This window comes from Tamandua tetradactyla, chromosome 12, assembly GCF_023851605.1.
Source record: "Tamandua tetradactyla isolate mTamTet1 chromosome 12, mTamTet1.pri, whole genome shotgun sequence".
NCBI classification, from domain to species: Eukaryota; Metazoa; Chordata; class Mammalia; order Pilosa; family Myrmecophagidae; genus Tamandua; species Tamandua tetradactyla.
The window spans coordinates 20664095-20690858 of record NC_135338.1 but is presented as its reverse complement, the minus strand read 5'-3'; the positions used below and the strand labels follow the sequence as shown (position 1 = coordinate 20690858).

At 42.2% G+C, this 26764-nt stretch overlaps 1 long non-coding RNA gene across 5 annotated transcripts in view; it reads right to left on the bottom strand.

Annotated features, from left to right (window-relative positions):
• LOC143651857 (uncharacterized) overlaps positions 1-26764 on the bottom strand; it is a 76987-nt gene that overhangs the window by 20324 nt on the left and 29899 nt on the right. For all 5 annotated transcript variants that reach the window (XR_013160288.1, XR_013160286.1, XR_013160289.1 and 2 more), the window contains exon 3: positions 5542-5698. This is a non-coding gene — a long non-coding RNA (uncharacterized LOC143651857). The remainder of the gene's footprint in view (positions 1-5541; positions 5699-26764) is intronic.

Here is a 26764-nt window from a genome sequence, read left to right as displayed (position 1 = left end):
GGCCCAAAAAGACATTATTGGGACATGTGAATAAATCAGAGTATAGACTATAAACTCTATATCAATGTTAAATCTCTTGAACTTATTAACTGCACTTAAGGTAGTTATAGAGGTGAATAGCTGGTTAAGTGTTCAAGGAGAATGATGTATACAACTTACATTCAAGTGCTCAGAAAATGGGTGATAGATAGATGATAGAGAGACAAATGAGTAGGATGGATAGTTAGAATGATACAGCAAATGTGGCAAGATGTTAAAACATAGTGGGTCTGGTTATCTGGGAATTTCAGGTATGCTGGAGTTCTTGGTATGGAGTTTGTATTATTTTTTGCAACTGTTCTGTAAGTTGGCAGTGATTTCAAAATTTTAAAAATAAGATGGTCTCAAAAATCAAACGCAGCTGATCCTCCAGGAAACACTGCCAGCTTTACTTCCGGGGAATACTGCGTAGACTCCGGAGCACAGGGACCCCAGTCTGACATCACAGAACAGAGTGCCCAACCAACAGGGCTGCTGTTCCTGTCCCCACTGCTTGAGTCCTTGCCATGGCCATCACAGCTTCCTCCCCTCTTCTCATCGCATCCCTGGGGGATTCCTAGCAGCTCTAAACTGAGGCAGGAAGAGGGCAGCCTGGGCGCGGGGTGCCACGTCTCCCACCTTGCTCACTCACTCCTGCCCCCTCCCCCTTCCTCCTCCTTAGCCCCCAACCCTGTGGCAGCCCAGAACATAACTTTCCACGTTCCAGAACTGGGTGCCTGCAGCTGCCACAGAGGCCCGAGAGGAAGGGGTTAAAAACATCTTCCATCTCCCAGCAGTGCCTTTTACACAGTCCACGTGTGATCTGAGTGGTTATGGCTTTATATAGAGCACGGCTCTGTGCCGAGGGAGAAAACACCATAGTCAAGGTAACAAAGGCGGTTCTAGTCTAACGACCTGCTTTTATTTGCGGGGACCGCCTCTCCAAAGAGCGGCCTTCGGGTGTCCTGTCATCTGCCACGTGGAGCGTGTGCCTGAAGAAGCACCCCAATAAACCCCGCTAGGCAAACACAAGAATGGGAAGGAGCAACACAAATCAACAAATCAGCTCAGACCCCTCGTCCTGTTTACTGTTTCTGGAAAGAAGAAAAGTCACGTTTCCCTTTAGATGTTTTCACACACAGCTGAACCTTAAAATGTCAACTTTTGTGGGCTGTTTGACCTAAAAATAGCATAATTTCTATGTCACTTGAAGAACTGTTTAAAGTGACAGGCTTCAACCTACTTTTTCAAACATGCATCTAGGACGACAAACCGAAATTGCATTATTTTAGGACACAGCCTCTGAAAGAAGCAATGGGACTTTCATTTTACTAAAATATGCCTGCGCCTGCACTATCTTATAAGTGAAATCTGCTCGGCTTGGCTGTGCATGATGTCTCCTCTTTGTCCCTTGGTGATTAAGAGAAACAGAAATAAATAAAGAAAAAAAGGACCTGCTCAGGGGGAGTGGCAGGAGCTGGCAGTAACACCCTTGGGAACCAAAGGGCTGGGACCTTCCTTTACACTGCTGGGCTCTTAAAATGCTCAGAGCAGGAGTTCCAGCCTTGCAATGGGGCAGAACTTACCAGGATAGAGGAGGTCACATGCACCCGGGCAGGCAGGCCACCTGGAGCTGGCAGTGTGTTTAGACAACCGCAGGTCACTCCTGTCCACACCCCAAGCTGACACAGCTTTATAAATGCAAAGCCTGGAATGTGGTCAGTGGAATTACCCAGGGCAGAGATACACATGGCAGGAGGGGCAGGGCAGCTTGGATGGATCTGGGTGTGAGAGGTCTGACTCAGCTCTGCCCAGAAAGAGGCACATTTCTCTCCCCAGTGAAAAGACCCCCAGCTCATTGCAAATGGGGCCAGGCCAAGCCTTCCTTTGCAGGACTGCCATAGGCCTGAAGAGTTACTGCCCCCCCCCTTTGAAAACATCCCCAAACAATGCCGTGCTCACCACTGCCCACTGGACCAGAACTTCTTTGAAGGCAGGGCGCCAGCTTGACTCCTCTTAGCAGCCTCCACAAGCCCAAGAAACACTAGACTGGGAGGCAAGAGGCTGAGATTCTCATCTCAAAACTGCTGGGAACTGGCTTTGTGACTCTGAGCAAGTCATTTAACCTTTCTGAACCTCCATTTCCTCCTTTTCCAAACAAGGGGCTTAGACTAGCTCCATAGGTCTTATTATTTGGTGAATCCTCCATTCACATGTAATAAATGAATAAATGAATGAATGAATGAATACACAGCCTAAAATAGGGGTCCCAGACCCAAGACACCTTGGCCTAGCACCCAGCAGCACACCCGCATCCCTTCTCATCTACTGCAACTCTCTGAGGGCCACTCATGCCAGAAAAGGTAAGCATTTGAAAAAAGCATTCTACAAAGACTAAGTCACAGACACATTTTAAATGCCCAATGCCTTAGCTTCCTGCACACCCCACCCCTCACCTCCATTTCCAACTCTGGCCATCAGCCCCAACTTCCTGCACTGGAACACCAGAAGCCTCAGACCCACAGTTGCTGCACAAAACCAGAGAGAAGAAGCAAAACTTGCAGTAGGTTCTCACTCCTTGCACTTCACCAGCGGGTTAATTTCAAAGCCTGTGAGTGTATCTCAATGAGAACAACCTGAAAACGTGGGCGGATTCTTTCTCTCCAAAAGAAAAGAAAAAAAAAACACTTGGAACATTAAGCTGCAGTAATGACAAGGCAGGATGTGGACATCTGTTCCTGCCTGACTTGACACCCCACCTTGCTTCCCCCCAGGTCCCGTCACAACCCCAAGGCACATATTGCAAAAGTCAAAATGAATTCATCTACACTGACAAGGCTTCATGACCTGCTGCTTGCTACTTATTTGTTCATTCATGAAATTAAAATGTGATGAGCCTCTCCCCGGTGCCGGCTGCTGCATGTTCAGGAGGTTTCACTTTTTCATTTTTTTGTTTTTACCTTAGACTTTAGATTTATTTAGGGTCACTTGCAGATGTTTATAAAATATTTAGCTTGCTGTAGAAGATGACAATACAGCTCCCCCTCAGTGAGACCCTGGCCTAAATATATTTGCTTTACTTATATAGCAAGAAGATAACATTAAACATGGAAGCTTTTGGTTTGTGGCATTGAATGACACAGGGCTTCCTTCAAAAGTTACAATTAAGGATCTGAAAGGTTTTAAGATATGAGGTATTTGAGAGAAAGAAAAGTAGACGAAAGGATTGTAAATGAATGTGCGTTATTGGCTGCGCTCCTGGGCAGAGCTCACCACACCCAAAAGGGAATGAGGTGAGTTCGCGCAGGGGCTTTGGTGAGTGCAGTTTTTAAGGGCAGGGGTTAGGTGATGACATGAAAGGGGCGGCACATTAAACAAAGGATTATTATGCTAGCGGGTTGAGCAGGGGTGGTTAGATGTCCGTTGAATAATGCATGAATAGCTGTTTGCTGCGCAAAGACCTTGATCATAAGGGTTCACCTCCCGTTCCGGAGTGACTCCATGATTCCAGCCATAGAGCCCTCCCTTATTCCCCCAACCGAACACCACCTAAGGACCTGTGTGTACATCTTCTAAAGAGCATATAATTAGAATTAAAAAATCAAATCTGAAAAGATATGCTTTTGCTAGTGAGACTGGATCATTTATGTTTATTTAAAAAAACATATATTTGGACTTATCTTTTCCATTTTTACTTTGTGTATCATTTCCTCCCTGTATTTTGTGTAACTCTTTTTGTCTCTCCTTATGCCCTGCTTCTTCCTTTTTAAAAACTTGATATAAATTTTTCTCAGTCGTTAATTGTCTTATTCTATTTTTCTTCTCTATTGCATTGGATATTATATATCCTCTAACAATTATTTTACTCATTACCTTTGGTGTTTATTAAAAAAAAATCTTAAAATCACAAATTTAATCAGTATCTTAACCTTCTTCCAAATAATGCAAATTCATTTGAATATGTTAACACCAATCACTCAAGTCTTTTTTTGCTCAGATTTTGTGTCCCTCTTTTTTAACTCAACAAATTAGAACATTATTATTATCAGCATTATATTTATAATGAAAACATTTTTTTAATTTCATACAATTAAATACAAAAATTGTAAAAAATACAATTTTTAAATTTCATACAATTAAAAAAAATCAATTTTTCTTTGCTCCCCATTCTTCTTTTCTGGGATTATTTTCCCTTTGCTCGACCTGCAACTATATTCTTCAGAAATCACTTAGAAAAGGAATCGGATGACAAACTTTCTCTTGGTTTTTAACCCATTAGCAAATTTTTTATTTCACTCCCATTATAGAAAAAGTTTTTCACAACACACAGTTCTGAAACACACAGTTCTAGGTTTGCAGTAATTTTTTTCTGAGCACCCTGAGAACATCCTTTCACCCCATCCTGATGTCCAGCATGGAAGAAGCCTCTGCGTCTACAAGTAGTTCTTTTTTATTAACCAGTCTTTTTTCTCTAGATGATATTAAGATCCTCTCTTTGTCTCACATGCCCTGCCATTTTACTACAATGTTCTAGGTACTTTATTTAGTATATGTTGTGCTTTCTGCATATGTGGAGTCATGTCTTCCATTTGTTTGGGGAAAGTATCAGCAATTTTTTCTTCAAGCATTGGTTTTCATCCATTGTATTTATTTCCATCTCTTGAAACTCCAATTTAATATATATTAGAGCTCGTTATTCTATTCAGCCTAGTTTTTAACCTCTTTTACATATTATCACTTTATCCTCTGGGCAGAATTCTGGGTAATTTTATCAGATATACCTTTCAGTTCACTATTTTTTTCCTCAATTAGCTCTAATGTATTATTTCACAAATATATTTTTAATTTCAACATAATTTTCATTTGTAAATGTTCTAATTCTTTCCAAATCATTCTGGTTATTTATGATACTCATGTTTTGCCTTTCTTTTTGCAACTTCATTCTTAAAACTTTAATGTTTTATATGTAATATTTCATATTCTCTAACAATTTCAGCATCAGAAGTTCCTGGATATTGCTTGGCTATTGCTTGATCTATAGGTGGCCTTTGCTGCTGTCATTTTATAGTGGTTATTGAGGATTTGTGAGCTTTATTCACTTCATTTTAATTTCTGGGAAACTTGGGACCCTAAAATCACAGATAGTATCTGTGCCTCTCTGTTTTGAGGCCTTTTCACCTTTTCACTCGTAGAATGAGATTCCTGCTCCACTCTTCACAACATAAGCCTCTTCCCTCCTTTCCCTACAGGGAACAGCCTTGCTGCGTGTGTGTCCACCCTCTCGCTTTGTCCCAGACCCTGGGCAGCACATGAGTCTTAGTGGCTCTTCAGAAGGAGGCGGCCCAGAGCGTGGCGAGTCGGACCCTGTAGGGTGTAAGGAAGGTGCGCTCTGGGCCCTCAGGGGGTCACCCAGCAGCTCGCCCCCCTCGCCTAAGGCCACCCCTCACAGACACTCCCTCGCACCGCAGGACAGCTGTCACCACAGCTCTTCCCCTCCCCCTTCCAGTGTTAGTCCCCCCTTACCTTTCCACCTTGTAGCCTGCTGCGCTTTCTCCTTGATCTGCATCGTTCATTGTGCGTCTCCACCCAGCAACTGTGAAATGTAAATGTGCGTCTTTCTATGCCGCCTCTTCACCGCTGTATCCCCGTTTCTAGAGCAGGGCTTGGTGCATGGTAGGTTCTGGAAATTATTTGTTGAATAAATTGGCCAATTCATCATCCTTAGTATATACAAATATCTTAATATATACAAATATCTTAATAACTAAAACAAATATCTTTCTCATGCAAAAATAACACAAAATAACTATTCAAATTAGAAATACAGATACCTAGTAAGCAAAAGAAAAACACCAGCAAAATAGTTAAAACTTTAAAAATTAAATGAGATGCCTGTTTTGGAAGTCTAAACTTATAAAAATATAAAAATCATCAACAAAGATTAGAGGTGTGAGCACTGTGATATACTCATAGTGAACGTATGAAATAGGTCCAATGGAAAAGTTGGACCTATTTCCCATTTAAAATTTATCAGAAATTTTAAACATTCCTGTCCTTTATTATGGTAAGTCTCCTTATTGAGATGTATCCTAAGGAAATAGTTAAGCATTTATACAAAGATTTGGAAAAAAGAATAACCACCACACTCTTGTTTAAAAAAGTGAAAATTTGAAAAAAATTTTAAAATGTATTTCCAAATATAGAAGCTTAGTTAAATGAAATGTGGTATATTCACAAAATATAAAATTATGCAGTCATTAAAACAGTATTTTGATAAACATTTATGGACATGGGAAATATTATCAATATGTTGATAAGTGAAATAAAGTGATTTGTAAGAGAGAATATGCTAAATGATGTAGTTTTTCAAGGAAAAATCTGCATAATTAGTCTAAGAAAATAGAAACTTGTTAGTAATGCAGTTTCTAGAGGGGAGGTTATGTTTTTCTTATTTATCTGATTTGTGTATTACAGTTTCCTTTTAAATGATGATCCTGTAATTCTTTGGCATGAGAAAAAATGAAAATTATATTCATACTAATCTTAAAAAGGTTGTACTATTATATGTTTAAAGGACTGTCTTTAAGAGGGGATTGTTTATAAATAAACACCACCAAGCATCTTCTGTGTTGATGATAGCTTCTTCTGCATCTCTTTTTGGATGGCCCAAAAAGAACTATTATTTAGGGAGGGATGGATGCTCAGAATTTGCACATGAATTCACTCTTTTGGGTGGTTTTTTTTTTTTTTGAGTCTTTAGGACTCACCATGTGGAAACTGTTGAGCCATGAATACAACTGGATTGAAAAATGTCTTTAATGTAATGCTGCTGAGAAAATTATTAAATTTATGTCATGCAATTAATCTATTAATATCTGTGTGGAGGTTTCCATTAGAACAGAACTCTCTCTCTGTCTCTCCCTCTAGGCAGTACCCTTTTGGCAGCAGTGTGCAATCAGGTTCTGTTGAGCAAAAGAAGTGGAAGTTTCCAATCTGGCTAGAGTGGAGTGAAACAGACATCAATGCAGAGAAGTGGGATGCAGGGAAAGGGTGAAAAGAAAAGGACAAAATGGGAAAGAACCTGACATTTGTAAGTAACCTTGAATATGAGCAGATTCTCACGTGGTTGTCAATTTTATGATGGAATAAAATGTATTAGCATGTGAGCTTTCTCATTCTTCTCTGCCATGTCCACTCAAACGGGGATTTTGGAGGTGGGGTGGGGAGTGCATGGGCTGGGAATTGAACCCAGATTCTGCCACTGAGCTACCCTTGCACCCTCTCAAAAGGGGAATTTTTATTCTTTACCTCCCTGCTTCCAGCCTCCACACACCTTACCTTCCCAAACCCTCAGTCCTGAGCTTTTATGGGTCACATTGGAGCAGACACGAGGCAAGAGACATGCCCAGAGTCAGCACGAGATGAAGGGGCAACAAAGACAGAGAAGTCAACCCCTGTTTCCTCTTTTAAAGGACTCCATAAACTAATCAACACCCACCTTGAATGGCTGGAGCCACATTTCTGTGGAGATAATCTGAAGTTTCCACCCTGCAATACTGAGTCAGGATTAAAGGACGTGACCCTTCTAGGGTGCACAGCACTTTCAAACTGGCACAGGGTTCATGTTCCACCAAGGGGAGGGCACCCTGGTCAACACTCCAGCCATTCACTTAGCCCCCAGGATCCTGCAATATTGTGCATAAAGTGAGGACAGACCAGGAAGCCCGAAGTACCCACACCCTGTGACCAGCCTTGGCTGTGTCAGGTCCTGGTGTGCTCAACTGCTAGAGGGAGGAAGCCTGCTCGCTGGGGGAGCACCTTGCCGTCTAGAACCTAAAGACATTTTTACATTCAATACACATCATGCAATCAAATATTACCAGGCATGAAAATAAATGACAAAATGACTGAAAACCAAGAGGAAAAAATCAGGTAATAAACACAGATTCACAGATAATTCATATTTTTGCACCGACATGAGGAGAGATATATAGACTAAGGAATTGAGAGCTCATAAATAAGCCCTTATATCCATGGCAAATTGATCATTTGACAGGGGTAGCAAATTCATTCAATGGGGAAAGAATAGTCTCTTTAACAAATGGTGCTGGGAAAACCCGATGACCTGGAATGAAAAAGTGATGGTGGATCCCTATCTCATACTATATATAAAAATTAACTCAAAATGGTTCAAAGACCTAAATATAAGACCCAAAGCTCTAAAACTCTTAGAAGAAGACATATGGAAGCATCTCAAGGCTTTGTGTTAGGTAGTGACTTCATAGACTTTAAACCCAAAGTACAAACAATAAAAGAAAACATAAATAAATGTGACTTTATCAAAATCAGAAAGTTTTGTGAATCAAAGGACTTTATCATGAAAGTAAAAAGATATCTTACAGAATGGAAGAAAATATTTTCAGTTTGGAGGGAGTTCAGAGTGGATGCAGATGCTTGAAGAATGGTTGCTTCACAGCTGACAGAGAGACAGAGGCTTGGAGATAGAAAATACTCATCTATCTGATGAGCATTTAATATCCAGAATATATAAAGAAATCCTGGACTTCCGGAGAAGATGGCGGCTTAGTAAGACGCGCGGATCTTATTCCTCCTCCAGAACAGCTACTAGGGGAGTAGAAACAATACAGAACAGCTCCCAGAGCCACGACAGAGATCAAACAGACAGCGTACCCCATCCTGGAATGGCTGACTGGCTGAGAGAACGCGCTCTGGTGAGATCGCCGAGGGGCGCAGGCTTCACCGGGCGGGGCAGCAAGCGGCCGGAGTTCCTCCCTTCCCCCTTCCCGGGCTGGCTGGGAGAATTGGAAAGGCGGTCCCCTTAAGCCGCGGCAGCTGGCGCCCACACCACGCGCGGCCCTCCCGGACCAACTGAGAGAATTGGATCGGAAATCCCCAGGCCACGGAGAACGGTGACGGGGGGGGCCCGTCCAAACACGTGACTCCCCGGGAACGGTGCACTCTCCCGGGCGGTCCGTGGTGGCTGGCGCCCTGCCGTCATGCTTGGCGCCCTGGGCCGACTAAGAAATTCTGACGGGCGCTCTCCCGGGCTGCGGCGGCCAGTGACCCTCCCCGCGTACGGACCCCGGGCCGGCTGGAACTCTTCCAAGCCGCTTCAGCTGGCGAACCTCCCCGACGGTGAGAGTTTTCCAAAGTTAAAGGACCCACAGCACCTTTTACTGGTGGGACCCGCAGACAAACGTGTGCCACGAGCGCCACCTACTGGGCAGGATAAGAAAAACAGAACCCAGAGATTTCACAGAAAAATCTTCGAAATTGTTGGGTCCAGCACCCAGGGAAATCTGTCTAAATGCCCAGATGCCAGCAGAAGATAATGGATCATGCTCAAAAAATTGAAAATATGGCCCAGTCAAAGGAACAAACCAATAGTTCAAATGAGATACAGGAGCTGAGACAACTAATGCTGAATATACAAACAGAAATGGAAAACCTCTTCAAAAACCAAATCAATAAATTGAGGGAGGACATGAAGAAGACATGGGCTGAACATAAAGAAGAAATAGAAAAACTGAAAAAACAAATCACAGAACTTATGGAAGTGAAGGATAAAGTAGAAAAGATGGAAAAAACAATGGATACCTACAATGATAGATTTAAAGAGACAGAAGATAGAATTAGTGATTTGGAGGATGGAACATCTGAATTCCAAAAAGAAACAGAAACTATCGGGAAAAGAATGGAAAAATTTGAACAGGGTATCAGGGAACTCAAGGACAATATGAACCGCACAAATATATGTGTTGTGGGTGTCCCAGAAGGAGAAGAGAAGGGAAAAGGAGGAGAAAAACTAATGGAAGAAATTATCACTGAAAACTTCCCAACTCTTATGAAAGACCTAAAATTACAGATCCAAGAAGTGCAGCGCACCCCAAAGAGAATAGATCCAAATAGGCGTTCTCCAAGACACTTACTAGTTAGAATGTCAGAGGTCAAAGAGAAAGAGAGGATCTTGAAAGCAGCGAGAGAAAAACAATCCATCAAATACAAGGGAAACCCAATAAGACTATGTGTAGATTTCTCAGCAGAAACCATGGAGGCTAGAAGACAGTGGGATGATATATTTAATTAACTAGAAGAGAAAAACTGCCAACCAAGACTCCTATATCCAGCAAAATTGTCCTTCAAAAATGAGGGAGAAATTAAAACATTCTAAGACAAAAAGTCACTGAGAGAATTTGTGACCAAGAGACCAGCTCTGCAAGAAATACTAAAGGGAGCACTAGAGTCAGATACAAAAAGACAGAAGAGAGAGGTATGGAAAAGACTGTAGAAAGAAGGAAAGTCAGATATGATATATATAATACAAAAGGCAAAATGTTAGAGGAAAATATTATCCAAACAGTAATAACACTAAATGTCAATGGACTGAATTCCCCAATCAAAAGACATAGACTGGCAGAATGGATTAAAAAACAGGATCCTTCTATATGCTGTCTACAGGAAACACATCTTAGACCCAAAGATAAACATAGGTTGAAAGTGAAAGGTTGGGAAAATATATTTCATGCAAATAACAACCAGAAAAGAGCAGGAGTGGCTATACTAATATCCAACAAATTAGACTTCAAATGTAAAACAGTTAAAAGAGACAAAGAAGGACACTATCTACTAATAAAAGGAACAATTAAACAAGAAGACATAACAATCATAAATATTTATGCACCAAACCAGAATGCCCCAAAATACGTGAGGAATACACTGCAAACACTGAAAAGGGAAATAGACACATATACCATAATAGTTGGAGACTTCAATTCCCCACTCTCATCAATGGACAGAACATCTAGACAGAGGATCAATAAAGAAATAGAGAATCTGAATATTACTATAAATGAGCTAGACTTAACAGACATTTATAGGACATTACATCCCACAACAGCAGGATACACCTTTTTCTCAAGTGCTCATGGATCATTCTCAAAGATAGACCATATGCTGGGTCACAGAGCAAGTCTTAACAAATTTAAAAAGATTGAAATCATACACAACACTTTCTCGGATCATAAAGGAATGAAGTTGGAAATCAATAATAGGCAGAGTGCCAGAAAATCCACAAACACGTGGAGGCTCAACAACACACTCTTAAACAACGAGTGGGTCAAAGAAGAAATTGTAAGAGAAATTAGTAAATACCTCAAGGTGAATGAAAATGAAAACACAACATATCAAAACTTATGGGATGCAGCAAAGGCAGTGCTAAGAGGGAAATTTATTGCCCTAAATGCCTATATCAGAAAAGAAGAAAAGGCAAAAATGCAGGATTTAACTGTTCACTTGGAAGAACTGGAGAAAGAACAGCAAACTAATCCCAAAGCAAGCAAAAGGAAAGAAATAACAAAGATCAGAGCAGAAATAAATGAAATTGAAAACATGAAAACAATAGAGAAAATCAATAAGACCAGAAGTTGGTTCTATGAGAAAATCAATAAGATTGATGGGCCCTTATCAAGATTGACAAAAAGAAGAAGAGAGAGGATGCAAATAAATAAGATCAGAAATGGAAGAGGAGACATAACTACTGACCTGACAGAAATAAAGGAGGTAATAACAGGATACTATGAACAACTTTACGCTAATAAATACAACAATTTAGATGAAATGGACGGGTTCCTGGAAAGACATGAACAACCAACTTTGACTCAAGAAGAAATAGATGACCTCAACAAACCAATCACAAGTAAAGAAATTGAATTAGTCATCCAAAACCTTCCTAAAAAGAAAAGTCCAGGACCAGATGGCTTCACATGTGAATTCTACCAAACATTCCAGAAAGAATTAGTACCAACTCTCCTCAAACTCTTCAAAAAAATCGAAGTGAAGGGAAAACTACCTAATTCATTCTATGAAGCCAACATCACCCTCATACCAAAACCAGGCAAAGATATTACAAAAAAAGAAAACTATAGACCAATCTCTCTAATGAGTATAGATGCAAAAATCCTCAATAAAATTCTAGCAAATCGTGTCCAACAACACAGTAAAAGAATTATACATCATGACCAAGTAGGATTGCATCCTTGCATCCCAGGTATGCAAGGATGGTTCAACATAAGAAAATCAATTAATGTAATACACCATATCAACAAATCAAAGCAGAAAAATCACATGATCATCTCAATTGATGCAGAGAAGGCATTTGACAAGATTCAACATCCTTTCCTGTTGAAAACACTTCAAAAGATAGGAATACAAGGGAACTTCCTTAAAATGATAGAGGGAATATATGAAAAACCCACAGCTAATATCATCCTCAATGGGGAAAAATTGAAAACTTTCCCCCTAAGATCAGGAACAAGACAAGGATGTCCACTATCACCACTATTATTCAACATTGTGTTGGAGGTTCTAGCCAGAGCAATTAGACAAGAAAAAGAAATACAAGGCATCAAAATTGGAAAGGAAGAAGTAAAACTATCACTGTTTGCAGATGATATGATACTATAAGTCGAAAACCTGGAAAAATCCACAACAAAACTACTAGAGCTAATAAATGAGTACAGCAAAGTAGCAGGTTACAAGATCAACATTCAAAAATCTGTAGCATTTCTATACACTAGTAATGAACAAGGTGAGGGGAAAATCAAGAAACGAATCCCATTTACAATTGCAACTAAAAGAATAAAATACCTAGGAATAAATTTAACTAAAGAGACAAAAAACCTATATAAAGAAAACTACAAAAAACTGTTAAAAGAAATCACAGAAGACTTAAATAGATGGAACGGCATACCGTGTTCATGGATTGGAAGACTAAATATAGTTAAGATGTCAATCCTACCTAAATTGATTTACAGATTCAATGCAATACCAATCAAAATCCCAACAACTTATTTTTCAGAAATAGAAAAACCAATAAGCAAATTTATCTGGAAGGGCAGGGTGCCCCGAATTGCTAAAAACATCTTGAGGAAAAAAAAATGAAGCTGGAGGTCACGCGCTGCCTGACTTTAAGGCATATTATGAACCCACAGTGGTCAAAACAGCATGGTATTGGCATAAAGATAGATATATCGACCAATGGAATCGAATAGAGTGCTCAGATATAGACCCTCTCATCTATGGACATTTGATCTTTGATAAGGCAGTCAAGCCAACTCACCTGGGACAGAACAGTCTCTTCAATAAATGGTGCCTAGAGAACTGGATATCCATATGCAAAAGAAAGAAAGAAGACCCATATCTCACACCCTATACAAAAGTTAACTCAAAATGGATCAAAGATCTAAACATTAGGTCTAAGACCATAAAACAGTTAGAGGAAAATGTTGGGAGATATCTTATGAAACTTACAATTGGAGGCGGTTTTATGGACCTTAAACCTAAAGCAAGAGCACTGAAGAAGGAAATAAATAAATGGGAGCTCCTCAAAATTAAACACTTTTGTGCATCAAAGAACTTCATCAAGAAAGTAGAAAGACAACCTACACAATGGGAGACAATATTTGGAAATGACATATCAGATAAAGGTCTAGTATCCAGAATTTATAAAGAGATTGTTCAACTCAACAACAACAAAAAAACAGCCAACCCAATTACAAAATGGGAAAAAGACTTGAACAGACACCTATCAGAAGAGGAAATACAAATGGCCAAAAGGCACATGAAGAGATGCTCAATGTCCCTGGCCATTAGAGAAATGCAAATCAAAACCACAATGAGATATCATCTCACACCCACCAGAATGGCCATTATCAACAAAACAGAAAATGACAAGTGCTGGAGAGGATGCGGAGAAAGAGGCACACTTATCCACTGTGGGTGGGAATGTCAAATGGTGCAACCACTGTGGAAGGCAGTTTGGCGGTTCCTCAAAAAGCTGAATATAGAATTGCCATACGACCCAGCAATACCATTGCTGGGTATTCACTGAAAGGACTTAAGGGCAAAGACACAAACAGACATTTGCACACCAATGTTTATAGCAGCATTATTTACAATTGCAAAGAGATGGAAACAGCCAAAATGTCCATCAACAGAAGAGTGGCTAAACAAACTGTGGTATATACATATGATGGAATATTATGCAGCTTTAAGACAGGATAAACTTATGAAGCATGTAATAACATGGATGGACCTAGAGAACATTATGCTGAGTGGGTCTAGCCAAAATCTGAAGGACAAATACTGTATGGTCCCACTGATGTGAACCGATATTCGAGAATAAACTTGGAATATGTCTTTGGTAACAGAGTCCAGCAGGAGTTAGAAACAGGGTAAGATAATGGGTAATTGGAGCCAAAGGAATACAGACTGTGCAACAGGACTAGATACAAAAACTCAAAAATGCTCGACCAAAGGTGGAAGAGTGAAATGAGACTAAGTGTCAATGGCTGAGAGATTCCAAACAGAGTTTAGAGGTTATCCTGGAGGTTATTCTTATGCATTAAGTAGATATCACCTTGTTGTTCAAGATGTAGTGGAGAGGCTAGAGGGAACTGCCTGAAAATGTAGAGCTGTGTTCCAGTAGCCATGTTTCTTGATGATGATTGAACAATGATATAGCTTTCACAATGAGACTCTGCGAATGTGAAAACCTTGTGTCTGATGCCCCTTTTAGCTACTATATCAGCAGAAGAGTAGAACATATGGAATAAAAATAAATAATAGGGGGAACAAACGTTAAAATAAATTTAGTTTGAAATGCTAGTGGTAAATGAAAGCGAGGGGTGAGGGATATGGTATGTATAATCTTTTTTTTCTCTGTTATCGTTTTATTTCTTTTTCTGTTGTCTTTTTATTTCTTTTTCTAAATTGATGCAAATGTTCTAAGAAATGATGAATATGCAACTATGTGATGATATTAAGAATTACCGATTGTATATGTAGAATGGAATGATCTCTTAATGTTTTGTTTGTTAATTTTTTTAATTAATAAAAAAGTTAAAAAAACCCTCAAAAATGGACAGCACAATAATACCTAATTGTAAAGTAATCATGTTAAAACACTGGATGAAGCTGCATCTGAGCTATAGGTTTTTGTTTTGTTTTTTTGTTTTGTTTTGTGTTTTTTTGTTTGTTTTTTTTGTTTTTGTCTGTCTGGTTGTTTGTTTGTCTTTTTTTTTACTATTATTACTTTTATTTTTTTCTCTATATTAACATGCTATATCTTTTTCTGTTGTGTTGCTAGTTCTTCTAAACCGACGCAAATGTACTAAGAAACGATGATCATGCATCTAGGTGATGATGTTAAGAATTACTGATTGCATATGTAGAATGGTATGATTTCTAAATGTTGGGTTAATTTTTTTCCGTTAATTAATAAAAAAATAAAATAAAATAAAATAAAAAATCATACATGTTCCACTTTAGATGACTCTGACCATTAGAAAATTCTTCCTTATCTTGAGCCAAAATCTTTCTCACTGCAAGTTCTATTACTGGTTAAAATGATAACACCCATTTGAATTTAAGAACTCTGCTATCTGAATTTAAAGATTTTTTCCTTGTTGCCTTAATTTTAAGCTGGTTTATGAAATTTACTGTGCAAACACAGGCTTTACAATGATTATATGGATACTTTATTTAAATATGCATATTGTTAAGCTAACTAAAATATTCATTATTGGTGGTTCTAGTGTTTGTTTTCTTAAATAAAAAAAAACATTACAAAAAAGGCTAACACCAAAGTCTTCACAAAAACTCAAATTGTACAATCACATGACAACCCTTCAAATATCAGAAGATGTTTATCACAGCACATATTAGGTAGGATTCTCGAGAAAACCAGAATCAGCAGGAAATATCTGAAGACATAAAATTTATCAAAGTGTCTCATGTAACCATAGGAACATACAGTCCAAAATCCACAAGGCAGGCTGTGAAGCTGACAACTCCCATGAAGAGTCTGGATGAACTCCACGGGAGAGGTTCGCTAGCCAAAGCAGGAAGAGAGCCTGACTCTTCTGAATCATCCTTAAAAGGCTTCAAGTGATTAGATTAAGCATCACTCATTGCAGAAGACAGTTCCCTTGGCTTATTAAAAATGGAATCAGCTGTGGATGCAGTCAAAGTGATAATGATTTAATTCCATGAAATGCCCTCATAGCAACAGACAGGCCAGCACTTGTCCAACCAGAAAAACAGGTACCACCAGCTGGCCAAGTTGACACATGAACCTGACCATGACAGTCCACCCCTTGTCAACTTGGCAGCTACACACATCACCTTAAACTATACTTAAGTTCTAAATAGAAAACAATAAAAGACACATTTTTTTCCTTACCTAACAATACTCAACTTTCCTGCATACAACCAGAAACACATTAAATCTCCCCAGAATATGATACAAGTCCTTGGGTAATATTCATTCTTAAACATGATATCTTACAATTTAAATACTATGACATAAACAAAACAGCATTACACTCCTCATTTCTGTAACTGATCACGTGGTCAGTAGTTCGTATTTATCACTACCTTCTTCCACTACCCATTCCATGTTGCCATTACTCAGCAAGTGCTTCAGCTGGCCATGGTTCTTTGCCTGGTGGGGTGACCCAAACCTTCATTCCTGAAGTTTCAGATCCATTGGTAGTCTCGCCTGGATTGGGTTGCTGCAGTTTTCCATTGATTTTAATCACAGGGCATGGTAGTACTAAAAGGTGCCCTAGGGGATCTCCTATATTCCAGGGAAACTCTTCTTTACCTCCATTATGTAGTTGCAGTCCTATTTCGCCCTGATACTCAGGGTCAAACACCCCAGCCAGGAACATAATTTTGACTTCTTGATCCAGGGGCATGAGTAGCCCAAAGTGAGCAGGTGGCAGTTTTAGAATCTAGTTCAATAGAATCATTGTTGTTTCTACTGGTGGAAGCACTCCCCATTTTGGGACTAAAACTTGTAGACCAGAAGAGCTCAAGTTCACAGGGACAGGAAGCAAACATTTTCCTAGTGGATCACTATGGGTAATAGTGAGTGGTGCTACTCCCACTTCCACCCCTTTTTTCCTGGACCCATGGATCCTGGCTATGGGAGAAACAGCACCATACAGTGGACTGTATCTGCAGTAGATGGTAAGTGCATACACAGCTTCCTGCAGAACATTACCCCAGCCCTTCAAAGGTATTGCCACCTAGTTGGCACCATAATTGAGTTTTCAAAAGGCCATTCCACTATTCTATCAATCCAGCTGCCTTTGGATGATGGGGAGCATAGTAAGACCAGAGAATTACATGAGCATATGCACATTTCCGCATTTCATTTGCTGTGAAGTATAGTTCCTTGATAAGAAACAATGCTGTATGGAATACCATGACAATGGATAAGGCATTCTGTAAGTCCATGGATGGCAGTTTTGGCAGAAACATTGCATGCAGGGAAAGTAAACCCATATCCAGGATATGTTTCTATTCCAGTTAGAACAAATCACTGCCCCTTCAATGAAAGGAGTGGTCCAATGCAATCAACCTGCCACCATGTAGCCATCTGGTCACCTCAGGGAATGGTGCCATATCAGAAGCTGAGTGTGGGTCTCTGCTGCTGGCCGATTGGGCTCTCAGCAGTGGCTGTAGCCAGGTCAGCCTTGGTGAGCGGAAGTCCATGTTGCTGAGCCCATGCATAATATCCATCTCTACCACCATGACCACTTTGTTCATGAACCCATAGGGTAATGACAAGAGTTGCTGGGGAAAGAGGCTAACTGGTATCCACAGAACGGGTCATCTTATCCACTTGATTATTAAAACCTTCCTCTGCTGAAGTCACCAGCGGTGACTTCAAACATGGGACACAAATATCTTCATGTTTTTAGCCCATTCAGAAAGGTCTATCCACACCTCTTCCCTAGACCTCTTTGTCACCAATTTTCCAATTATGGTTTTTCCAAGTACCTGACCATCCTGCCAAACTATTAGCAACAGCCCATGAGTCAGTACACAAATGCACCTCTGGCCAGTTCTCCTTCCAAGCAAAATGAACAGCCAGGTGCACTGCTCAAAGTTCTGCTCACTGGAAGGATTTCTCCTCACCACTGTCCTTCAAGGACACCCCAGAAAGGGGTTTGAGTGCTGCAGCTGTTCACTTTCAGGTGGTACCTGCATATCATGCTGAACCATCTGTTAAGCAGGCCCAAGTTTTCTTTTCCTCAGTCAATGTAACGGCCTCCCCAAGAAGCCACAGCTCTGGTCTGGGAAAGAGAAGGTAATGTGGCAAGAGTGGAGACCATGGAAACTTGGGACACTTCCTTATGTAGCTTACTTGTGTCTTCAGGACCTGCCCTGGCCCCATCTTGTATATACCATTTCCATTTTATGATGGAGTGCTGTTGTTCATACCCAACTTTATGGCTTAGTGGGTCAGACAACACCCAGCTCATGATAGGCAACTCATTTCTCATGGTAACTTGGTGGCCCATAGTTAAGTGTCCAGTCTCTACTAAAGCCCAGTAGCAGGACAAAAGCTGTTTCTCAACAGGAGTGTTGTTATCTGCAGCAGATTGTAAGGCTTTGCTCCAAAATCCTAAGGGTCTGCATTGTGATTCTCCTATAGGTGTCTGCCAAAGGCTCCAGATAGCTTCTCTATTTGCCACTGACACTTCCAGCACCATTTGATCTGCTGGATCATATAGTCCAAGTGGCAGAACAGCTTGTACAGCAGTCTGGACCTGTCACAGAGCCTCCTGTTGTTCAGGTCCCCACTCAAAATTAGCAGCTTTTCTGGTCACTTAATAAATAGACCAGAGTAGCACACCCCAATGAGGAATATGTTGTCGCCAAAATCCAAAGAGATCAACTGGGTGTTGTGCCTATTTTTTGGTCATAGGAGGGGCCAGATGCAGCAATTTATCCTTTGCCTTAGAAGGGATATCTTGACATGCCCCACACCACTGGACACCTAGAAATTTCACTGAGGTGGAAGGCCCCTGTATTATTGTTGGATTTTTCTCCCATCCTCTGACATGCAAAAGCCTCACCAATAAATCTAGAGTAGTTACTACTTCTTGCTCACTAGGTCTAATCTATATGATATCATCAATATAATGGATCAATGTGATGATGGGAGGGAGAAATGATCAAATTCCCTGTGGAGACAATTATGACATAGGACTGGAGAGTTTATATATCCCTGAGGTATGACAGTGAAAGTATATTGCTGACCTTGCCAGCAAAGCAAACTGTGTCTAGTGGTCCTTACTAACAGCTATTAAGAAAAATCGTTTGCCAGATCAATAGCTGTATACCAAATACCAAGGGACACATTGATTTGCTTAAGCAATGATACCACATGTGGAACAGCAGCTGCAACTGGAGTTACCACCTGGTTGAACTTATGATAATACACTGTCATCCTCCAAGACCCATCTGTTTTCTGCACAGGCCAAGTAAGAGAGTTGAATGGGGATGTGCTGGGAATCACCACCCCTGCATCCTTCAAGTCCTTAAGAGTGGTAGTAATGTCTGCAATCCCTCAAGGAATCCACTATTGTTTCTGATTTACTATTTTGCTAGATAGGGGCAGTTCTAGTGGCTTCCACTTGGTCTTTCCAACCATAACAGCCCTCACTCCATGAGTTAAAGAGCCAACTTGGTGATTCTGCCAGTTGTTCAGTATGTCTACTACAATTGTGCACTCTGTAACTGGAGAAATAACTGCAGAATGGGTCTGGGGGGCCACTGGACGCACTGTGAGACAGACCTGAGCTAAAACTCCATTGATCACCTGACCTCCATAAGCCCCCACTCTGATGGATAAGAGTGATGTTTTGGGTCCACTGGAATTAATGTCACTTCTGAACCAATGTTTAATAATCCCCCAAATATCTGATAATTTCCTTTTCCCCAATGCACAGTTACCCTGGTGAAAGGCTGTTGGTCTCCTTGGGGAAGGCTTGGAGGAAGATTAACAGTATAGATTTGTGGCAGTGTAACAGGGTTCTCCCCCCAAAGGGACCTGGCCTCCCCTCATTCAAGAGCTCTGGATCTGAAAACTTTCTCAAGTCTGGAAATTGATTAAGGGGCCATGACTCTCTGTTTTTGTAATTCAGGTTAGACTTCTGCTCACTTGACCTGGATTCTTCTGTTTATACAGCTCAAACAAGAATTTAGTAGACTGCCCATCTATTGTACTTCTAGTTCCCCATGATTTACTAGCCAATGCCATAAGTCTCTGCAAGTCAGATTATTTTGACTCCTGCTTTGAATCTGTTGTCTACTATGATAGCCACATCCACATTGTCTTTGGCAATTAAGTGCTGCCACCTGGATTCTACCAACTCAGGATCTGGTCATCCCAATTGTGTTTAAGGATTCCAGCTCATTGACAGCAGTTCCCACAGTAATATCTGGCCTACAGAGAAGTGCAACTACAGAGCACTTCAGGGATGATGGCTCTAGTCACACAAATTTATTTCTCATTTCTGGTAAAAAGTGCATCCTCTGGACATTCCTGGGGTGTAAGAGCAGGTTTTGCATGATAAATCCACTCTAACATTCCAATCTTTCTAAGCCTCTGGATCCCCTCATCCACATTACACCAGGGCAGTTCTAGCAATTCAACCTCAGGTAATGTCAGCCACCTTTTGATCCATGTTTCAACCAACCATCCAAACAAACTGTCGATGTCTTTTCTAACCCCTTGAGTTAAACATCAAATGCAGAACCTCTGCTTAGTGGGCCCAAATCAATAAATTCAGCCTGACCCAGCTTTATATTCCTCCCACCATTATCCCACATGCTTATAATCCATTGCCATGCATATCCCCCTGATTTCTGTCTATATAAATTGGAAAACTCACACAGTTCTTTTGAAGTATAATGTACCACCTCATGGGTGACACTTTGTACCTCACCTTTAGGGACCTGTTGGGACTTCAGTCTAGTTATAGGTCAGAAGAAATGAGGGATGGTGGGGGTGGGTCATGAAAAGAATTAGAAGTATCTTCCAAGCCATTTGCTTCATTTGTAGTTTCATTTGGTGAAACATGATTGATCCCTTTAGGGCTAATTCCTTCAGGTGGAGGTTGGGTGGCCAACTTCTCAGGGCAGGCTGAAGGTGAGGTGGCTATATCCTCAGGGCAGACTATTACAGGGTTATCTAGAGAAGACTCAGCATGACCTGGGATTTCAACCTCTCCACCGCCATTATCAATCCATATGTCACCATCCCATTTTTCAGTGTCCCACTCCTTTCCAATGAATGCCTCACTTTAACAGCAGACACCAAAAAAGACTGAGATTTCAGTTTACATTATAAAGTTGCTACTCTAACAATATGATTCAGAGTCTGATTTTGGGAGATCTCGAGTGTACGGCTACAGGAAATACGATTTTTCTTCAGGGCACTCTTAGAAATGTTTACATCTGTCAGATGGCACGTAAGCTTCTCATTTGAAGACTTAGGCCCAGCCCTTTCACTCATTGATGTATACAGTGTATCTAACAACAACCAGCCAACATCTCTATACCTCCTATTTCCACAAAACTCTGTAAAGGTGTCAGAAACATTATCCTCCAGAGCCTGGCTTCATACAAGCGATGCATTAGAAGAATCCATGGTGATATTTTGACTATCTATTTTGCCAACCCACCCCATAGATTGGTGGTATCACTATGATTACAGGAATCAGAGTCCTTAGTGCCTTTGAGTCCAGTCAGAGTAGAAAACTAGTCATAAAAACCCATTTTTAAGATTCTGTTTCTTAAGAACCACCCTATGCCCAGTACAAAGCTGTATTAGCTAGGGTTCTCTAGAGAAACAGAATCAGCAGGAAATATCTGAAGACATAAAATTTATAAAAGTGTTTCACATAACCACAGGAACATAGAGTCCAAAATCCTTAGGGCAGGCTGTGAAGTTGATGAGTCCGATGGAGGGTCTGGATGAACTCCACAGGAGAAGCTTGCTGGCTGAAGCAGGAAGTTTCAAAGCCTGTCTCTTCTGAATCCTCCTTAAAAGGCTTCCAGTGATTAGATTAAGTATCACTCATTGCATAAGACACTCCCCTTGGCTGATTACAAATGGAATCAGCTGTGGATGCAGCCAATGTGATCATGATTCAATTCTATGGAATGTCCTCATAGCAACAGACAGGCCAGCACTTGCCCAGCCAGACAAACAGGTACTACCACCTAGCCAAGTTGACACATGAACCTGACTATGACAGCACCCAAATTTGCTCTTTTCCGAGATTATTTATTCCCAGTTTTCTCCACAGATTGGTTGATGTTACATGGCTTGTTTCTTATACATATTGGTAATTCCTTTTTATATCCCTTGGCCATTCAATCCATCTAAATACTCTTAAAGTGGCCCACTGTGGCAGAGTAAAAAAAGGGGCTAAAAGTACTCTGTTTCTGGACACTTAGGTGTATTCACACAACATGGAATCACATTCCCTTTTGTTTGAAAGCTACATCACACTTTTAGTCAGTTGTGTACTTGCTGACAACTGAAATCATGTCTCTTAGGGCAGAATTTTTGTAAATGAGTAAAGAACCATGTGATTATCCGGGTTGAATTTCAGCATATTGGATTCAGTCTATCCTGCAGCTAACAATATTTTTTTAGTTAATGATTCTGTTATCTAAAAATTGAATGAGCAGACCTTCTTTACCTTCTTCCAAGTTATTGGCAAAAATATTTTTTAAATGACAAGATTAAGATTAGAAATTTCCTTACAATTGAACAGGATTCCATTATTTTAATCAAATGCTAAAATTCATTTTATATGTCTCCATCTCATTCCCAAATTAGGGAGACCTTGTCAAATTCCTTAAATGAAAATGCACAGTACCACATTTGCTGCCAGGAAATCCCTTCAAAGGAAGAAATGAGATGAATCTAGTATTACTTTTTGTCACTCTACTCTATGTTCCAATGATCATTTTCTACTTCTGGTAAATCACAAACCTTAGTTTAATAAGCCGCCTTTGCTGGCATAGTTATGTATAAAAATACCCTTTCTTATTTTTTAAATGAATACTGATACACTGGGATTGTTTTTAAATTCCCTGACAAAAATAAGAGGAAGGGTTGTAACAGATGAATAAATGTGGCTAAATATTGACAGAAATGGGCGTATCAGCTTTGTCCATATTTGACATTTTCAAAATAAAATATTTTTAATGTCTAAAACAATCTTCCTTAAGATTTTAACCAAACAAAACTACTATATAGCTTTCAGAAATCACCTTTTTTCTTTAAAAAAAAAAAACTATTAGGATAATTGTCTGATCTCGGCCACACCACATCTTGCCCAGTCGCCACAATCTCCCTACAATAACACATAGCAATTCAGAGTACCCTAAGATGCCATTCATTCGCTTCATAAAATTTGTACTCATAGACCTACTAATGTTCCTGCATCTCTTTATTTGCCTTGAGTTTGCCTTCTGTTCCAATGTTTGCCCCAGTCTTTTTAATATGGAGATAAATCTTAACAAAGGTGATACAAGGAATTCTACTGGGTTGTTAACAATACTTCTTCTTCTCAAGTGTTGTAGCCCTACTTCTTCCTTGCTATTTTTCTTGCTCTGAATATAACAGTCCATCTCATTGTCTGTGGCACTTTCTACAAACCTCAGTGTACCCCAATCTTCTGGACATTATTCTTATACATGAAGACCACACTGGGAATTTTTTTCATTGATTTGTACCCCATTTTTCTATCACATACCTGTTTTTTAAAAATCTGAGTTCACTGGTTATGTCTCTATTTAAAGATTGAATTTTTTTTTTAGAAATACTCCATAATTTTTTTACTTGCATGGCTTACTGTTTGCAGAATCAGAATTTTATTTCTAAGAACTTCCCAAACCTGCAGGCATCATCCCTTGGAGTTGACATGCCATGAAATCACTCCTCTTCTACCTGATCTTTGAAATCTGACCTCTTGAAGCCCATAGCCCATGGTCCACCATGCCAGGCTACCCCACTGTGGTTATCACAAACAATGCCACAGTGACTTGCCCCCAAGCATCAGCTCCTTCCACTTTGCCAATAATTCTTCCTAGATGTCAGATCTAGAGCAAGAAGAATTATTTTCTTAATGGCCTATCTTTCAGCAAGTGTGACTGTCAGCAGTTTGTCAAAGCACGTCATGAGCTCGCAAAAAATGCAGCTTCTTAGCAGGTTGAGAACTCTACCAGCGTCTTAATAACTGAAATCCCCCAGCTGTAACTTGGCACAGGGTCAACTTTCAGATCTCTATCAGAAGCAAACTATCTGTGTCTTCCATCTATCCAGAAACCTTGAAGAATACTCTCCTAATATAATTTCTGATACTTTCTTCTGCTTTCGTCAGTCATACTCTAGCATCATGTGTGTGCATGCTGGGGCATGTCTTCTTTATATATAGCTATTTTTCTAATCCATTGTCACAAAATGCCTGTCCCTTTTTAAAGGACACTATCACCATCTTCCAATTTTGAAATACATGCAGCTAATCTCTATTATAATTGTGAAAATATATAAACTGCTTAACACATTAAAATGTTACTTCATGTTCATTTCTCTTTTCTTCAGAGTTATGCAAGTGTCAGAGTCCGTAAGTGTGGCTTCCAGTACCATCCCTGCTTTTCTGTGTAAATCATTAAGCATCTCTCACTTTCCCTGCAACTATCTGCTTCTTCCACATAGTCTCCATCAGTGTATCTGATTATTTTTCTTCTCCCTTTTATTTTGTTTTAATCTCATCCATAAAATTTTGTATCTCTAACCTAGCCAAAAGTCTACCATTCCGTAGTCTTAAGTGGGGATCAAAACCCTCAATTCTAGTGCAGCAACAATGTCTACACTACCATCCATTCAGCATCGATGTTTGCCTCCTTCATTTATTTATTCAACAGATATTTATTGAACAACCACTTGTCCAAAGCACTGTAGTGATCACTTGGGTTATGAAGCAGGACAAGGGGTGGGAGCTGGCGTAGCTCCATGAGCAGGGAGCAAGGGCAGGGCAAGGGAAGTTGCAGGGCCAGGGGCAGGGGCATGGCCATTAGCAGGACCACGGGCTGGGGCAGTGGCAGGGGCTTGGCAAGGCCAGGGGCAGGGGCAGGAGAAGGGTCAAGGACTGGGACAGGGGCAGGGGCTGGGGCAGCGGCAGGTGTATGACAGGGCCAGGGACAGAGTTAGGGCCAGCAGCAGGGGCAGGACTGAGGGCTGGGGCAGGGGTGGGGGCAGGGCCAGTGGCAGGGGTAGGGGCAGGGGCAGGGCCAGGGGCTGGGGCGGGCCCAGGGGGAGGGGCTGGGTAGGGCCAGGGACAGGGGCACGGAAGGATAGGGACTGGGGCAGGGCCAGGGGCAAGGTCATGGGCAGGGGCAGGGCCAGGAGCTGTAGCAAGCCCAGGTTCAGGGCCAGGGGCTGGGTGAGGGGCAGGGGTAGGGGCAAGGCAGGAGTAGGGGCAGAGGCAGGGCAGGAGCAGTGGCAGAGTGGGGGATGGGACCGGCAGAGGAACAAGAGAGCAGGGTTAGGGAGCCCACGGGCTGGGAGGTTGTGCTTGAGGGACGACGGATGCGCAATCCCTGAGAAAGTGCCCCTCCCCCCATCTCTGAGCCCGGCGGTAACAGCAGCGGGAGGTGTCCACTCGGCCCCTGGCCAACCGGAGGGAGCCGAGGCCACAGCCACACCAGGAGTGCCCCACCCCGGTGCGGGCCCAGGAGCTGCCGGAAGCACGCCGGCTCGGACGGGCGGGTGAAGGCGCATGGGGCCCTGCCAGACGGAGGCGGGATCCCAGCGAACGCGGGGGGCGCTCGAAGGCACCGCGCGCCTCCAGCGGCTCCCAGGACCCTCCCCCGTGGGAGGACGAGGGTCTCGCGCTGCACACCGGGTGCGCGGCCATGCGGAGAAAGCCGTGTCGCTGCCAGGGAACACGGGAGATGCAGCCTCGGACGGGTACGGGCGCGCGCGGGCAGAGCGGCAGCCCCGGCTATGCGCCCCGTTCAGGTGTCCAGGGCGCGCGCCCGGAGTCAGCGGCCGCACGGGGCTCGCTGCTTCCACTCGGCCGCCGCTCGCTTCCGGAGGCGCTCGCACCTGTGTTGCTGCCGCCCGCGCGGCCCGAGGACAACTTCCGCGCTGTCTGTCGGTCCCCGCGCGCCGAGGCCCGAAGTTGGAGCACCGGCTCCGGTACGGGCAGCAGCGTGGTTTAAAAGTGGCTGCGGCGCCGCGGCTCGCGCAGTACGCGCAGTCCTTCCTGGACACCGGCTACGACGACCTGGAGGTGTGCCGGCAGATCGGGGACCCCGACCTGGACGCCATCGGGGTGCTGGCGCCCGTGCACCGCCGCCGCCTCCTGGAGGACGTGGGCCACCTGCGGGAGCAGGACGAGGCCACCGTCGGCCTCTACTTCACGCACAAACCGCCGCCTCCCGCCGACACCGGGTCCCCGAAGCCTTCCAAACTCTCGGCCGCCCAAGCCAGCCCCGCAGGGACCCCTGCACACGGGAGAGGATGAGCTACCCCTGGCTGAAGCAGAAGATCCTGATCCGGGACAAGCTGGTGCGCGATGGTGTGTGCCGGAGCAAGGCACAGCACCCGGTCAGGTGAGCAGGAGCGGGCGTCGGGCCTGCGGCTTCTCTGCATTTTTCTCTCGCGGCTGCTCATTCCTTCCTTGCAGGGTCACAGGTGCGGGTGAGGCGGACTCTGCACCCTTCGCCCTCCGCTGGGGCCAGGTCTCCGTGCAGCCCCCGGCGCACCCCTGACTGAACCTAGTCCTGGGCTCCTGCGGTGCTCTGGGGGCCGTGGGATCTGAAGGGCAGGAGAAGACTGAGTAAT